The sequence below is a fragment of the Pleurodeles waltl genome, chromosome 5 (assembly GCF_031143425.1).
Source record: "Pleurodeles waltl isolate 20211129_DDA chromosome 5, aPleWal1.hap1.20221129, whole genome shotgun sequence".
Taxonomy (NCBI): Eukaryota; Metazoa; Chordata; class Amphibia; order Caudata; family Salamandridae; genus Pleurodeles; species Pleurodeles waltl.
In genome coordinates, this window is record NC_090444.1 from 1292377133 (window position 1) to 1292394882 (window position 17750).

Here is a 17750-nt window from a genome sequence, read left to right on the forward strand (position 1 = left end):
ATTCATCCACATCACAAATATCCACAAGTTCCTGTTCTTTTTCTTCTTCAACATAGAGACTGTCATCCAGCCATACTCGGGACAAGCAATCAGCCACAATTTATTTTTTTCCTTTGACATAATCTATCACAAAATTGAAAATCATCACTAACAATAACCATCTCATTATTCTTGCCGTCACACCGCCCTCTAATCCTTTGCCATACATAAATATGTGCCGCAGAGGTTTATGGTCAGTTACAGCAGTAAATGGTAAACCCCACAATTACAACTTAAGATCATTTATCCCCCAACAACATGCCAATTCTTCCTTCTCTATAGTGGAATAAAATTGTTAGGCTCCCTGCAATATCCTGGATGTAAATCATATTACCCTTTCTTGTCCATCCACCCTCTGGAATAACACAGCTCCCAATCTGATGTTACTGGCATCAGTGGTGACCACAGTTTTGTTGGTTAGGTTAAGATGACATAGCCATGGTGACTTCATGACAGATTGTTTGATCTGAATGAATGCACTTTCACACTCCTTTCCCCACTCAAATATAAACTTATTCTTTAGTAAGAGCCACACAGGTTCAACTTTTTCAGTGAAATTGCATATAAACTAAGAACAATATTCTGCAACTCCCAGAAAAGACTAACTGTTCCTTATTTTGAGGCCTAGGCACTTCAGATACAGCTTTAATGATGTTCCTTTCAGGCTTAATTCCCATCACTGAAATTTCATGGCCTAAATAATCCACCTTATTCTTTTTTAACTGATATTTTCCCTTTTTGTGGTCAGTCCTTGTTTTTCAATCCTTGACAAAACCTCCCTAGACACCTCATCATGCTCCTTTTCTGATCCTCCTACTACCATGATGTCATCCTGGATGCACAAAAATGTCCGTACCATAGAAAATATTCTGCATCATTCTATGGAGGACAGCAGAGGCGGATACAAAGCCAAATGGCATCCTACTATATTGAAAAGCCCCCACAGATTTGAAGAATGAGGTCAACAGCCTTGACTATTCGAGTAGATTTACTTGGTGGTATGCTGATGTAAAGCAAACTAAACCATTTTCTTCCACCCATCATGCTTAACATTTCAGAGATATTTGGTAGTGGCTGTCTGTCCACTCACATACTTTTGTTCAATTCCCACAAATCTAAACACAGACAAATTTTTCCCCCATCCTTCGGAGCCCCTACCACTGGAGATAACCACTCTGATGGCTCAATTAGTTCTATAATTCCTTCTGCTGGCAATTTATCCAACTCTTTTCTTAGTGGCTCTCTCATCAGGTGCGGCACTGATTTTACTTTATGCACCACAGGCACATATTTTTCTTTTACAATTATTCCATAGGTGAAAGCCTTCAATAGTCCTAATTTTTTTATGTGAAAATATGCAGAAATTCAAGTACTAGATTTTCACTTTCACTATCCTCTTTCTTCTACACATTAACTGTTTCTTTTGTCACGACAGGCTCATCAGCATTCAGATCCAAAACAATATTCATTTACTTCTGGTGCCACCACCCTAAAGATTCAAACCCTCTTAGTTATTTACACCCTTCCTTGCACTTCACTGTTTTTGAATGCAATGTTCATCCCCACAATAGCTATCCGTTTTCCACCATATTCTACTGCCTTCATGTCAGAAACCTGCAACTCTTCTTCACTCCCTTTAAACTGCTCTTCATAGGTATTCATTCCGATAAGAGTGCCTAATTTAACCAAATCTACAAAGGCCCGAATCCTCACTCTATTTAAGGTCACCTCATAGTGTGGTTCCTCCAACTTGCAAGTACTCTCCCTCCTTATCCCATTTTTTTCTGTTTGCCCACCAGAACTCTTGAGTGCTTGAGCTAATGTGTTCTGGACTGCCACACCTATAACAAATGATAGTTCTCTGCTCATTTCCTAAAGTCCTGTTCGCCACATCTCTTTTTCCACTAGTTTCTCCATATTTAACTCCACTACCTGTCCCACATGTCTGAACTTGTTTTTTCATTTCAATTTCTTTCACTTCAGCCACACATTCTTCCTTTACCTCTCTCACTTCCTTTGTACCAGTATCCATTTCCTTAAGCCACATTGCTGCATCTTCCATGTTTCTTGCAATTTGGATCATCTCCTCTAAATTTGAATCCTCTGCCAACAAATTTGCTTTAACCCACTTGTAATTTGTACAACGTACAATTTGATCTCTAATCAAACTTGTCGGTTAAGTCTTGGAATTGACAGATAATGGCTAACTCCCGTAAATACCCCTGTCTCAAAACGTCTTCATCCTCTCTCTGACCACAGGGAAAAAAAAACTTACCTGTAAACAATATTTACTTTAGGAATAAAACACTTATCAAACATTATTAATGACATGCCATATACATTTGCAGCTTGAACATCCCCAACACCCAATGATCCCTCTGGTAAATCATCATAGACCCTCCTTTGTTCAGCTCCTAAATGATGTAGAACGATTGCCTGTTTCCTTATTGGTCCATATTTGACATCTCCTATTGCCAAAATATAGATAAAAATAAATTCCCATCTTTTCCATGGAATTACTGGTTCACAAGGTGTAAGTAGGAAAGTGGGTGGTGCCATCATACTCTGTTCAGCCATACCGTTAATGCAAAGAATATAACAAACTAAATTAACTAAAATAATTAACACAATAAGCTAATATAACCAATATAACAATCTAAAATAAGAATCCTCTTAAACACGTGAAGTCCTTCTATTGTTTCTCTAGAAAAGAAGTTAATGTACTAGTCATTTGTCTGTGGTTATAAATATAGTCCTTCTGTTGCTTGAACTTGCTTCAGGGTGTGAGTTCATAGCATGAACAGTTGTTTAGAATATGCAGGTAAGAACTTTTCAATCTACGCCTGTAACGTGAATGCAAACAAATCGCCTCTTTCCTCCTTTCTCCTGGTCAAGACATTACAATAACGATCCTAGTTGCAATAAACACCCATGCATCTCTATACCGCAGTGTTAACACGCTCATGCAGTAAAATAAATATGCAAAATAACGTATAACAGAGCACTCGTCCTAAAAGCCGCTCCCAGTACCGCGATCGCGCGAGGCAGCACGCTGGATGTCAGAGCTGCTCAAGGCAGAGAAAGTCTCTACCACAGAGCCACAGTAAAGAAGATCGCAGGAGGCTCCTTTCAAGAGCCACTGGAGCCTGACAACTAGCGCAAGTCAGAGCATGCTGGCACAGCAAACCAGAGCAGCTTCAAGGCAGCGATTCCATGAGGCAGCACGAGGTAGTGCACCCATGCCATACGTGCTGTACTAGACTTGTGATGAGATCCACACAACGACGAGCACTAGATTTATACTAATAACTAATTTGAGCCCAATAACACAATGTCAAAATTCCTCATTAAGCCTCAGGTTCCTTTTAAATGTATTCTTCTACTATTATACTTCCAGCAGTAACGCTGTCATTGAATTCTGGATTCGTTCTACACTTGTCGCACACACAGCCCATTTTCCACAACTTGTGTCTTGTCTTCTCTCATTTCAAGACACAATACAGTGGGCAAAAGTCATTAAAGAAGTCTATGATCCATGCTGTGGCTGTTGTTCGATATTAAAAAGTAATAAATGACTTAGTCTCCCTCTACGGTTTCAGTGAGCTTTACTTAAGCTCTCCCGGGTGGCGGTCACAATGTCTGTCCCCCGCATGGTCACTTGTTGCCAAAATATGTAGCAATTCACACAATAGGTAGCTGTAATTTCAATCTTCTTTATTCAGTTAAAAGTGCTGCAAACACCAGCTAGCTGACAGCTAATCCAACAGCCAGCCCCCGGAATTCTCACCACTCTCCCATTCCACATTACATCATAGATAGAAACATTCCGACACCCACCCTTCTTTTGCATTCTTTTTTGTTTCAACTTTTTTGTTTTAAAATTTGTCTTTGTCTAGAGGGTCTGGCAGGTCCAATTTGCTGCTAGGCCACTCCTTTCTGAATTATATGTTTTTAGTTTACTGCTCCAAGATGCGCGTAAGGCACCATGGAATTTTAAATTAAAAAGAAAAAAATGTTTGACGAAACCTTCCATTGCATATATGTGTATGCCTAATGATACTAGTACACATGCCCATCATCCTTGCTTTTATTTTATTTTCCTGCATCTGTTCAGCATACGTAATAAGAATTATATTTTTTATTTTGCACATACCAAACTTCAAAACCAAACAGCAAAAAGCAATGCCAAAGCATAACAGCGAAGCTTTTGACTTTGTTAATGCTTGTTTAATGGGCAGTCATGAATGACAGCATGTACAGGCACGTAAATGACGATCCAATTTCTGTTATTTGTCTAGTTTTACAAATTCAGGCAGAAATCCATCCATATTAATGTGTAAAAATGACCAAATATGGAAACCTATGAACTGTTTCTATTCGCAAACCATGAGTGGAATTTGGACACCACCTAATTTGCTCAAGGGAATGCAAATTGCACGGAGACCTCATACTAATTGGTAACAAGGCAAAATGTATATTCACAGTGAGTCACAAAGTGATCTGCCTTATGAATATTAATTAGGCAAGTCGCAGTTTGTGATACCCAGTGATAGGCTATAAAGGCAGAGATGGAGGCCTACAAGGGACAGCAAACATCTCCCCTGTATTTACATTTCCAAACTGGAAATATTGTTTGCCTAAAAGCATACCATGTTCATTAAAGGGACAAGAGCTGCCTTAAAAAAATGTTTCCCGCTTAAGCAGTGGCCCTCTGCTTGTTCCCACTTCCCCACCACCACCATGGTTGCTTGTTCCCTCTCCCCTACCATCAACCTGTGTGCCATCACAATCCTAAATCAGATACCAGCCCATTTGAGGTGACAGTTTCTGCTCAATGGTTTGCAACCACTATTGTAGTCAAAAAGCATTTCTATATTCCTCTCCAAATCACAAATAGGAGGGCACGCACATTTCAGATCCCCTCCTTTTGGCGATTCAGAAAGAGTCAGAAACGCCACTCAATGAGTTGAAAAAACATTTCCTTTAAAAGATGTTTGTACATAGGAACAATGATTGTTGTAGTCACAATCTCTGTGCCTTTGCATATCACAAGGTTTTTAACTACAAAACACCTTTGTACATCAGAATCCCAAGTTCCCTAATTGTGATTAGGAAATGTTCTGAGACTGTCTATGCTTTCAGATTACAGTGATGATCATGCTATAATTATAGGTAAACAAATAAAGTATGAACTTTCATATTATACTTCTTTAGGTGGCACTGAAGAAATGAAGACACGCAGGAGCTGGTTTAAATAAGCTTGGGAAACTGTCCAGCATGGCAAACGTTTACAAAAGTAACCTTTGACATGGTCAAAGCATGCATGCAGTCACCTACAAAATGACATGGATACTTTTCTTTTTAGTTACAGCTTTGAATTGGATCGGTAACTAAAAATAAAATGAAAGATCCAAAGCGTTTTTTTTTTTTTTTTTTTTAACTAAATGGGTGATAGCGGAAGCAATAGCGGTCATGGACGCAACACTGGAGGAGGAAGAGGCAGAAGCAGGTGGGGACTGGAATGTAAGCAGTAACAGGCGAGAGAGAAGGAGGGTGCAGGAGGTGGTGAAACACGGGTGTGGGTGCAGAAGCAGAATGTTTACACAGTCCAGTACCCAGATTCGGTGGTGTTGTGCCCTCCTCCACCGACAGACAACGGTTACTCGTTGTACATTTAGGGGGTCATTCTGACCCTGGCGGCCGGTGGCCGCCAGGGCCACCGACCACGGGAGCACCGCCAACAGGCTGGCGGTGCTCCCACGAGCATTCTGACCGCGGCGGTTCAGCCGCGGTCAGAAGCGGCAAGTCGGCGGGCTCCCGCCGACTTACCGCTGCTCGGGGGAATCCTTCATGGCGGCGGAGCGCGCTCCGCCGCCATGAGGATTCTGACCCCCCCTACCGCCATCCTGTTCATGGCGGGAAAGCCGCCATGAACAGGATGGCGGTAGGGGGGGTCGCGGGGCCCCTGGGGGCCCCTGCCGTGCCCATGCCAATGGCATGGGCACGGCAGGGGCCCCCGTAAGAGGGCCCCGCAAAGTATTTCAGTGTCTGCCTTGCAGACACTGAAATACGCGACGGGTGCCACTGCACCCGTCGCATCTTCCCACTCCGCCGGCTCGATTACGAGCCGGCATCCTCGTGGGAAGGGAGTTTTTCCCTGGGCTGGCGGGCGGTCTTTTGGAGACCGCCCGCCAGCCCAGGGAAAAACTCCTAATACCCTCCGCGGTCTTCTGACCGCGGAGCGGTATAATGGGGGCGGAATTCTGGCGGGCGGCCTCCGCCGCCCGCCAGAATCAGAATCACCCCCTTAGTCTCCTTTCATTTTCTTGAAAATAGACTCTGCAAAAGTATTTCTATGGTATACTTGGTATGGAAGTAAAATGAGTTTCATCTGTTTTATTTCCCATATTTGAATGAGTAGGGAGAGTGGATGACGTAACTGTGCAGGGGAGTGCTAGGGGAGGAGCTTGAAACACATGTACTCTTATGAAGTGCTTAAGCAAAAGTTACAAATTAGTTCACTAAAAGTGAGCAGTAGAAGTAAAAAGCTTCAGGGGAAGAAGAAACACAAGATGGACAAGGCAAGCCATGGAATACGATGCAAACAAATGCCAGTGAGAATAATGCCAGCCACCGGTAATTAATGGGTGGGCTCGAACTCCACTGTAAAATCTTGGTAAGCTGACAATATGCTTTTAAGAATGTGCTTTCCGGTAGGTTCGACCTAAATAAAACGTGACAGGGAGCAACTAATTTCATCACAAACCCCACAGTAATTGGTGGCAGTCTACAGAGCATCGCCATGGGGCATTACTGTCAAACGTTCCCTGCGACCTGTTATACCACAAAGGCACCGGAACACTACAGATTTATTCATAAATCATTTTCAACATCGTGTCTCAAATTTATAGCCACCACTCAATTATCCTGTCACCAACAGCACCTCGATATCATGCCTCAGAATGACGTAAAGAAGCTTAAGAAGGTGCATATCGAAATAACCAGATACTTCCACAGCCTGGCTCATTCCGCGTTAAATCAGATCAGTATCATAAACTGTTAATCCTCTCCCAGCCCCGCTAAGAAGTGTTAGCTGATAAACCCCTCTAGCCAGCAGGCAGCAGCAACCGCCAGGCGCTTGGAATGAGAACATACAAATTCAAGCTGTCATATCTTCCCAGAAGGCAGGCACACTGCGAAAAGGGGATTTATTTCTAGCTCATTACTGAGAAGTTTTATGTCGATATTGTCAGAAAGTCGTGTGGGTGTGCGCTTCGTGCAATTCATAGAAAGCAGCCCATAATAAGACGTGACCTGAGAGCAGCGCCGCTTAACTGGAAGGGCGAGGTGACGGAAATCAAATGGAAGGCATGCGAATTCCGTTCACATTTCACGTTACCCTAATGAGGATAATATCCATGTTTCAGCATAGCTCGTGATGCTTTCACATAGTTCTTCTTGTACTGATCTGTACCTCAGCCACAGATAATTTGATAACCGAGTCAGGTTACTGTAAAGAAAGGTGCACTGGGCTCACAGAAAGGTACAAGAAGGCACCTCAGCCACCCTCTGGCAAGCCGGAAACCCCTCTTCCCAGCAGCCCCCTCCACATTCTATCTTATGAAGGAACCCACACACAGAATGTACTAAGTACCACACATCATCTCTCTCGCTGTCAAAACATATTTACAAATAACACAAAAGAAGGACACAACACAATTATGTGGGAAGAAAACTTGGGAAAAGAAAAACAAGGTAAATAGGTATGGCATATAAGGAAACGAAGAGGAATTATAACAAGAAATTAACAGAAAGACCATGTTCTAGCAAGGCAGAGTACAGAACATCTGCACAAAGTCATAGAAAGAAACATAGTCTGAGATATCCAGGTCTCTTCGGTATTTGACTGGTGACCGTTTAACAGTGGCTCCAGAACCACCGCCTCACTTCCAATCCGGCACTGTGATGGGTTTTGTCTTTACCTCTGTTTTTCTTCATCTCTACCACCCCAGGACATTTTGAGACACTACTCAAATTCCAAATCCGGTCATTGTCTGTTTTAACTGCATTATTAAACAATGTCACCACACAATGGTTTTCTGTATCTAAAGCATTTAACATTCCTATTGGTTTTTTGCTCATCATTAGATTCGTCAATAGCAACACAGAGGACTTGGTAGCTTCCTTGTGATCATAAAATTCATTTTTTTTCCTCTCTCGGTTTCCAATTATTCCTCACTTTGGTGTCAGTCTTACCTCTACACCATTCCATCAAACCAGGTACAAGCCTCGTGTTAGCGACTCTACCCAAAAGCATCTCAAAAGGAGACTAGTTGTTTGAAGTCATGTCAACCTGCATACCACTTACCTTTTTTTGCAACCCCACTTTTGATGCCAGTCCATTCACTGTAGTCAACCAATCTGCAACTATGTTATTCTGGTGGCCCAGGACTAGTTTAACAGACCATTACACTCTGACAGCTCATCTACTACCAAACAAATTGGTTTAACATTCTCAGCCACACTCTTTTTATTGTCTTATCCAACTCAGTTGCTCCACTCTGAAGGTGACACCATTGAGCATTCCTTAATTTCACTCGTTCTCTGGTGTAGTCCCCTTACAGATCACAAACACATTTTTTCTTGTAGCCACTCCTGTTCTTCGAACTCTCATTTTGAGGACTTCTTGTGCCTTAGCTCAACAGGCAATTTACTACATTGTTTCTGCACCAAGTAATGTACTCGACTATGCACATGAATTCTTGCAGGTTTACCACCCATATCATTATTCTGGCACATGCCTAATCTAACCCCTTCTTCTAAAAAAAATAATATATATATATCCATTAGGAGTTTGTGATCGGACGTAACCGTGAAAGTTTCACTACACAAGAAGCTCTTAAACCTATTTAGAGCCCAATGGATAGCCAAAGACTCGTTAATAACATAATATTTCAATTCTGATACTCGCAGCACTCTAGAGACAAAAGCAATGGTGTGTTTTCATCTTCCACTTGCTACACTAATACTACTTCATGTCCTTTCGATCTGACATCTGTGACTACCTCACACTGCCTGCTTAGCCCCATGCTAACTCCATGCTTGCTTTCAACAACTCCCCCAGAGAACTAGACTTCTCTGACAGACTTTTAATAAACTTATTAGAAGCCTCTACCCTCTGTGAGAATGGCAAAAACTGCTCCTTTTTCAGGGGAGGCTACAAAACCTTTATAGTATTAACCAAATCCTTCTTAGGCTTGATTTCATGGGCCGAGATCGTATGACCTAGATTGCTAAACTTCTCCTTCCCAAAGCAACATTTTTCTACTCTGAAAATGAGACCAACCTCCTCAAGAAGGGCCAAAACCTTGCCCACTCTCTTATGCTTCCCAAAGGACATTTCCAAAAATATATAATCTAGATAATATCTCAAGCCTAGCAATTGATGACATTCCCTCTGGAAAACAGACGCTACTAAAATCAGACCAACATTCTGAAGAACTTGCAAGCACCCACTGGTGTGATAAATGCTGTCAATTCTTGAGAGTCAGCAATGACCCCTGACTGGTGACATGCGGAGGACAAATCAATTAAAGACCTTCACCACCTCCACATCCTTGAACCCTTCACCTGCAATCATAGCTGTCTAAAATGGTGATTATTTTGGTAGATTGAGTTTATCCGTTTTCTTCAAATATATAAAATTAATTTAGCTGCCTTTTTTGGACTTGCTCGAAGTCAGATAAACGGTCTAGTAATTCTTGTCCTCCTGCTCTTACACTGTGCATTAACACTGAATATCCGCATTCCACCCCCAGACCTACATACTCAGCACAATTTTAAAACCTTTTTTCTCATATACAACGTTGAATTGGCAGTACACCTGGATAGTGCAGGGAAAGCAAGGGTGAAATTACATTCTGCATGGCTGATTTTATCACTCAGTTTGTCACAGGTAAAACAGTACAATCTTTGGTAGTTACTGCAAATGTCCTCCTTTAAAGCAAGTGCAGTTTAACAGTTAAGACACTTTTGTGGCTCACTTTGCAGACAATAGATCAGCATACCTATTAAAGGAGAAAATGTACAGTTCCAGAACTCACATGGTTGCAGTTATGAAGCATCAACATCAAAAGAAAATGTAAAATACAGGTCCTGCCTTATCCCATACACACCACCACCATTAAAGAACACATGTACTGACACAGCCCCTGCAAGAACCTGACCCACATCATGAACAAAATACAAATCCTGCCACAGCTCAGATGACGTACCCTGCCTAAGACTTGCGCCCTCGCCATGCACTGCTTAGGACCTCATATATAACAACACTCATGATATGTTCTATGACATAATTGATAACATCACTGATGACAAGTGACGTAGTTGAAATGTTATTGCTGTCCCTCATGTCACAAAAATAATTATTACGTGACACTATATGCATTACGTTAACCAAACTAATAATAGGCTGAATGTAAAAAAATGCCATGAGAAGTTATTTTAACTGTGCCTTTGTTTAGATTAGTGTTAGAAACCCTGGTGGCATCACTTATAAATCAAATGTTTGAAAGATTTAATTGATATTATGTTATATTTTAGACCTTAGAGTAACAGTAAGAATTGAAACAATATTGATTTTTTAATGATTTAAATTTGTGTGCAATAATAGAGGAATTCAGTTCTGTGTTACACCAACTGAATTGTATTACCAGAGTCTTTTTTATTTAAAGTTGCTGTAACGTGAATATTAATGACGCATTATTAATGTTGAATTCATACTTTTGCATAACAATTGTTTATTAAGGCATACTAATTAAAATGTATTACTTTACTTCACTTGCATTAGCCTAAGTGAGGCCTGTAAGTCTTGTATTTTGTGACTGTGCAAGCAATGCGGATTCATTTTGTAATGTGAGCTTTCTTTCAGACTTTGTTCCCATGAGAAAACTAGCTCAGGTAGTAGGCCATATTGTTTAGACATAGAAAAAAGTGTAACAGTTTCCTTGAGTTTGGAACATCCTGAGCAATGGACTAACAAATTATACAAATGTTTCAATCCTGCGTGGAGCTACATGGATGGAAGATGTTTCCATGACAGACCAGGGAACAGATGTTGATGCTGCAGCCTGGATTTGTGTGATCGATTACTATTGGATGATGCCCCTTCAACACAATGTGAACTGTCACCTTTGGCGAATAAGATTACTTTATGAACTTTAATATACCAATGACCAGGTGGACTTTGGTCAGATACAGATTGAGCTGCCCAAAGAGGAGATGCAGAGCCCCCATCCTAAACCCCGAATGCTAGGCCCCTTGGAAAGTTATCTTCCTCTCTGCTTTGCCCTTTGCGATGCACTTTTGAGCCTTAGACATTTTCGTCCTAACCCTTGTAGAAGATGCTTGATCGAGCTTCTGATCCCCGACATGTTCCTTTGTCCACCTTAATAATACCTTGCTGCCCAAGATTTCCTTTTTTCCAAATTAATTTTTTTGCCCTTTTTTGTACCTTTTTGTATCTTTTCCCTGCATGTGTTCCACCCCACACGTCATTCCCTGGTTCGACCTACTGTAGGGTTACCCTATGTCAAACCACAATTATAACTTTGATAATTAGAAACTGACTGTTGCTTGCTAAGTCAGAGCAACGTGTAATTTCTATATCACAACTAATTCTGTCTTTTTTTTATATATATATTTTTATTAACTTTTAGTGGTTATACAGATTTAACATTTAAGGCATTATCATTCTTAGTCATTGCTAGAGATATTATTCAACATTACACTTCCAATTACATTAACGGCAGTCAACTGATTTACTTTTTCTTGGTTACCTCCAGTCATTAACTGTACCCTCCTGCGTTGTACTTGTTCTTATTTTGGTGCTGTGGTTTCATACCCATGCCCCCTTTTTTTGCTCCTTTTTTTGTATAAGTATTGCATCCTTATTGCTCAATTATCATTGTCAATCTGCTGCAATGCACATGTAAGCCTCAGTTCACACACCAACAATGGAATAAAGCTGAAAGAAAAACAAAAAATTAACTACAAAGGTGATGGTGCCATATTGTGCCTTGGGTTGCGGAGGGACACTGCCTCTGATCTGGTTATCTTTAATCCAATACCCGGCGGTCCTTCCATGTGTGCTGGTTCGCCTATTTATCCCTTTGTTGCTCATCTACTGTCCCTTTATTACCATCCCTTGTTGCGCCTTTTCCAGGTTTCAGTAACTGTCTGCCCCACTTGTCCGTCTTCCGTTCTATTGATGACTATTGTGAATTCGCCCCTCTGCCGTTGATGCAGACTGATTGAGCTGTCAGTTCTACTCTCCTGTGTCGCTATCTTCGCCCAACACTATTTGCCTCCATTTTATCAAGACCTCCTCCCATTCCGTGGCTAGGGGGGGTCTTACACAGGCCTCTAGCCTCCTCACTCTTTAGGACCTGTAGTTCGGCTCCGGCCCACTTCAATAAGTCACGCCTCCAGTCCGTCATGTTCGGGTTCCGGGGTGATTTCCAGCCCATGGCTATGAGTCTCCTGTATAGTACTAGAGTAATGTCCATGAAGCGCTCCTGTGCCTTCCCTATTTTTAGCCCCGACTTCAGGCCCACCAGACACACACCCAGCGTTTACGGTATGTTCATTCCCAGAAGTTTCTCCAGGTCATTCACTACCGTTTCCCACCCCGCTTGGATCTCTGGGCACAGCCAGGTCATATGATCAAGGCAGGCATCCATAGCTCCGCATTTGGGGCATCCCATAGGGATACCTCCGTATATCCGGGTTAGGCGCTGTGGGGTAAGGTATGCCCTGTGTGTGTAATTGTATTGAATATATCTCAGACGTGTGTTCCTTGACATTTTTTTGGGGTATGCCAATAACATCCTCCACTCCGTGTCAGATAACTCTCGTGCTATTGACCCTTCCCATCTATCCATCAGTGGTCTGAGCTGCTCTAATGTGTCCTCGGTTAACGTTTTGTATATTTTAGTGATTAGGTGGGTGTCTGCCCCTGCCGTCAGTAGCAGGTGTAACGCCCGGTGTGTGGTGGGTTCCGTGTTTATCATTGCCCAGTGCTCCCATATAACGTGAGCGATTGTCTGATACATGAGAAACTGCCCTCTGGGGACCCTCTTGTCGCTTGTTAGATCGGCGAAGGTGCTCATTACCCCTCCGTTAAATAGATCTCCCAGCGTCACTATTCCGGCTTTCGTCCATGCCCCAGGTCAGAGTCCACCCAGCTCTCTGTCGTCGTTTCTACTTTCAGCGTACCCAGCAACAACGCAGGGGAACAGGCCTTCCCCTCGCCCGTTCGTTGTATGCACTTCTTCCAGCAGTGCAACACCACTTTCGTCAGCGCGCTCATATCTTGTGGCTTAACCTTCCGGCTCATCATGGCTGCCAATATCTCCTCGCCCCCCGGCTCTCTTCCTACTGTGCTCCTGTCCAGCCCGCGAACCATCTGGCAGCCCACTGTAGTTGGCATGCTAGGTAGTATACTTCGAAGTTCGGGACCCCAGTCCCCCCTCGCTTGTTGGTCTACATAGGATCGATAGGGCTGTATGGCGCCTGCCCCCATCCCATACCAGATCCCTTAGTAGCGTGTTCAAATCTTTAAACCACGACGCCGGGATCCGCACTGGTAGGTTAGCGAACTAGTAGAGGAGGCGAGGTAGCATAATCATTTTTGACAACGATATCCTAGTCATTGTGGATATCAAATCAAATCAAATCATTAACATTTATAAGGCGCGCTACTCACCCGTGCGGGTCTCAAGGCGCTAGGGGGAAAAGGGGGGTTATCGCTGCTCGAACAGCCAGGTTTTTAGGAGTCTCCGGAAAGCAGAGTGGTCCTGGGTGGTCCTGAGGCTGGTGGGGAGGGAGTTCCAGGTCTTGGCCGCCAGGAAGGAGAAGGATCTCCCACCCGCCGTGGAGCGGCGGATGCGAGGGACAGCAGCGAGTGCGAGGCCAGAGGAGCGGAGGAGGCGGGTGGGGACGTAGAAGTTGAGGCGTCTGTTGAGGTATTCCGGTCCCTTGTCGTGGAGGGCTTTGTGTGCGTGGGTGAGAAGTCGGAAGGTGATCCTTTTGCTGACTGGGAGCCAATGCAGGTGTCTCAGGTGTGCGGAGATGTGGCTGCTGCGGGGTACTTCGAGGATGAGGCGGGCCGAGGCGTTTTGAATGCGTTGCAGGCGATTTTGGAGTTTGGCTGTGGTCCCGGCGTAGAGGGTATTGCCGTAGTCCAGGCGGCTCGTGACGAGGGCGTGGGTCACGGTTTTTCTGGTGTCGGCGGGGATCCAGCGGAAGATCTTGCGGAGCATGCGGAGGGTGAGGAAGCAGGCGGAGGACACGACGTTGACTTGCTTGGTCATGGTGAGAAGAGGTTCCAAGATGAAGCCGAGGTTGCGGGCGTGGTCTGTGGGGGTCGGTGCGGTGCCGAGGGCCGTGGGCCACCAGGAGTCGTCCCAGGCGGACGGGGTGTTGCCAAGGATGAGGACTTCAGTTTTTTCCGAGTTCAGCTTTAGGCGGCTGAGCCTCATCCAATCTGCGACGTCCTTCATACCCTCTTGTAGGTTGGTCTTGGCGCTGGCGGGGTCCTTGGTGAGGGAGAGTATAAGTTGGGTGTCGTCGGCGTAGGAGGTGATGATGATGTCGTGCTTGCGTACGATGTTGGCGAGGGGGCTCATGTAGACATTGAAGAGTGTCGGGCTGAGCGATGAGCCTTGAGGTACGCCGCAGATGATCTCGGTGGGTTCTGAGCGAAACGGAGGGAGGTAAACTCTTTGGGAACGGTTTGCGAGGAAGGAGGCGATCCAGTCCAGGGCCTGGCCTTGGATCCCGGTGGAGCAGAGGCGTGTGATTAGGGTGTGGTGACAGACGGTGTCAAAGGCAGCCGAGAGGTCAAGAAGAATGAGGGCGACTGTTTTACCGTTGTCCATCAGGGTTCTGATGTCGTCTGTGACTGAGATGAGGGCGGTTTCAGTGCTGTGGTTGGTTCGTAATCCGGTTTGTGAGGGGTCGAGCAGGTTGTTGTCTTCCAGGAAGGTGGTCAGCTGTTTGTTGACGGTCTTCTCTATTACTTTGGCTGGGAAAGGCAGAAGAGAGATGGGGCAGAAGTTTTTCAGGTCGCTCGGGTCAGCCGTAGGTTTCTTTAGTAGGGCGTTGACTTCGGCGTGTTTCCAGCATTCGGGGAAGGTAGCAGAAGAAAAAGAAGAGTTGATGACGGTCTGGAGGTGCGGGGCGATGATGTCGTCGGCTTTGTTAAAGATGAAGTGCGGGCAGGGGTCCGAAGGGGCGCCGGAGTGGATAGAGTTCATGATGGATTTGGTTTCTTCCGTGTTGATGTGGGTCCAGTTGTTGAGGGTGATGGCCGGGGATGCGGGTTCGGTGGTGTTTGGTTGGGTCTGGTGTCCGAAGCTGTCGTGGAGGTCGCTGATCTTGCGATGGAAGAAAGTGTCGAGGGATTCGCACAAATCCTGTGAGGGCGTGACGGCGCTGGGGTTGGAGAACTCCTTGACGATGCTGAAGAGTTCTCTGCTGTTGTGGCTGTTTTTGTCCAGTCTGTCGGTGAAAAAGTTCCTTTTGGCAGCGCGGATCAGGTGGTGGTGTTCGCAGGTAGCATTCTTGAGGGCGGTCATGTTGTCAGCGGTGTGGTCCTTGCAACAGGCTTTCTCAAGGGCGCGACAAGTTTTCTTAGATTCTTTGAGGGTGTCAGAGAACCAGAGAGGTTTTTTGGTGTTGGTCTGTCGATGCGTGCGTTTGAGGGGAGCAAGGTTGTCTGCGCAGTTGGAGATCCAGTTTGTGAGGTTGAGGGCTGCGTCGTTGGGGTCGGTGGTGAGGGTGGGTTGGTTGGCGGCGAGTGCGGAGGAGTTGCTCTTCAGGGATCTTGTTCCACTGTCGACGAGGGATGGGTTGAGTGCGGAGGTGGTGGGTCTCGCGTCGGAATGTGAAGTGGACGCAGCTGTGGTCGGTCCAGTGTAGGGCGGAGGTGTGGCTGAAGAAGACGTGTTTGCTGCCGGAGAAGATAGGGTCGAGCGTGTGTCCGGCGATGTGGGTGGCAGTGTTCACCAGTTGTTTGAGGCCGAGGTTGGCGAGGTTGTCGAGCAGGGTGGTGGTGTTGGGGTTGTTGTTTTGTTCCAGATGGAAGTTGAGGTCGCCTAGGAGGATGTAGTCCGGTGAGGCGAGGGCGTGCGGGGAGATGAAGTCGGCGATGGCGTCGCTGAAAGGGGCGCGTGGTCCGGGAGGACAGTAGACGAGGGATCCTCTGAGGGTGGTCCTCGGTTCGGTGCGAATCTGAAAATGCAGATGTTCAGCGGCGAGAGGGGTGTCTTCGGTGGAGGTGGTGACGCTGATGGAGTCTTTGAAGACGATGGCGATACCTCCTCCTGCTTGGTTGGTGCAGTCTTTCCTGGAGATCTTGTAGCCTTCGGGGATGGCGGTGGCGATGTCTGGAGCAGAGGAGGCGTTCATCCAGGTCTCCGTGATGAAGGCGACGTCCGGTGCTGTGGAGTCCAGGAGGTCCCATAGTTCAACGGCGTGTTTGTGGACGGAGCGAGCGTTGACTAGGATGCACTTGAGGTGGTTGATGGCGTGTGGGCTTGTGGTCGTGGTAGTTGCGTGGTGGAAGATGCGTTTGCAGGAGTTGCAGGCGAAGGGTCCATGGGTGCGTTTGGGGTGAGCTTGGAAGCAGGTGTTGGAGCGTCCTGGGTTGAGGGAGTGGAGGGTGGTGGGATCGTAGCGGATCAGTGGGGCTTGGGAGAGCTGGGGACCAGGGGTCGTGGCGCTGGGCGTGGGCCCGCCATATGAGGTAGGGGGGGGAGGGGTCAGGTCATCCCAGCCCTCCGCTGTCACTTCTGTATGCCCCGGAGGGGGGGCACAGTGGCATCACCTGCTGCCAAGTCCCGGATCCTCACTCCAATTAGTTGGGAGGAGAACTCGCACCGGTCTCTCCTCCTGCCTCCCCAGCGCGTTAATGCAGTCTCCTCCTCTGCACCCACTTTCTATGGGTATTTTTTCACCGCTCCTGGCCCCGCGGGGTTGCCATCCGGCTCGTCACCTTCAGGCCTGGTCCATCCACCCGGGCCGATGCAGGGCCCAGCCCCACCGTTCTCCAGCCCGATGACTCAGCCAACACCAAAGAAGGCTCGGGCTTGACCCCTTTCACTGGCTCACCTCGTTTTCCTGGGCTTAAGGACGGGGAGGTACTACTGCTCTCCCTCGCGGTCCTCTGCTCCCCGATCCTGCATCACTGCCTCCAGGTGACTCAGGCCCCCCTCCGTCAACTCCAGGAGGGTCCCCACGAGACAGGTACCGGCGCCCTCCGTGGCGCCCCACAGTCGCAGCCCGCTGTTTTCCGTGCCTCGTGGCTACTCGAGTCCCCGGCTCCGACGTCTCAGCAAGCGCCGAGGAAAGTTCGGGCTGGGCTCCCCTCACTGGGTCACGTCATTGTCTGATCCCAGAGGGCAGGGAAGCACCGCCGCTCTCCCCCGCGGTCCTCCGCTCCCCGCTCTCGCGTCTGCGTTGCTGGCTCCAGACGTCTCGGGCCCCCTCCTGTTGGTGCCAGGGGAATCCCTGCGAGACAGGTATCAAAGTCCTCCGTGGCGCCCCACAGCCGTGGTCCATGATTCGCCACGCCTCACGGCTACCCGAGTCCCCGGCTCGCTCACGCGGACTCCGGGCGCGGCGTCGCACTTTTCAAGTTTAACTCTCTC

The 17750-nt window shown here is 46.3% G+C and overlaps 1 protein-coding gene across 1 annotated transcript in view; it reads right to left on the reverse strand.

Moving 5' to 3' along the window:
- Positions 1 to 17750, reverse strand: part of GPR63 (G protein-coupled receptor 63) — a 286168-nt gene that overhangs the window by 73348 nt on the left and 195070 nt on the right. The window lies entirely within an intron of this gene.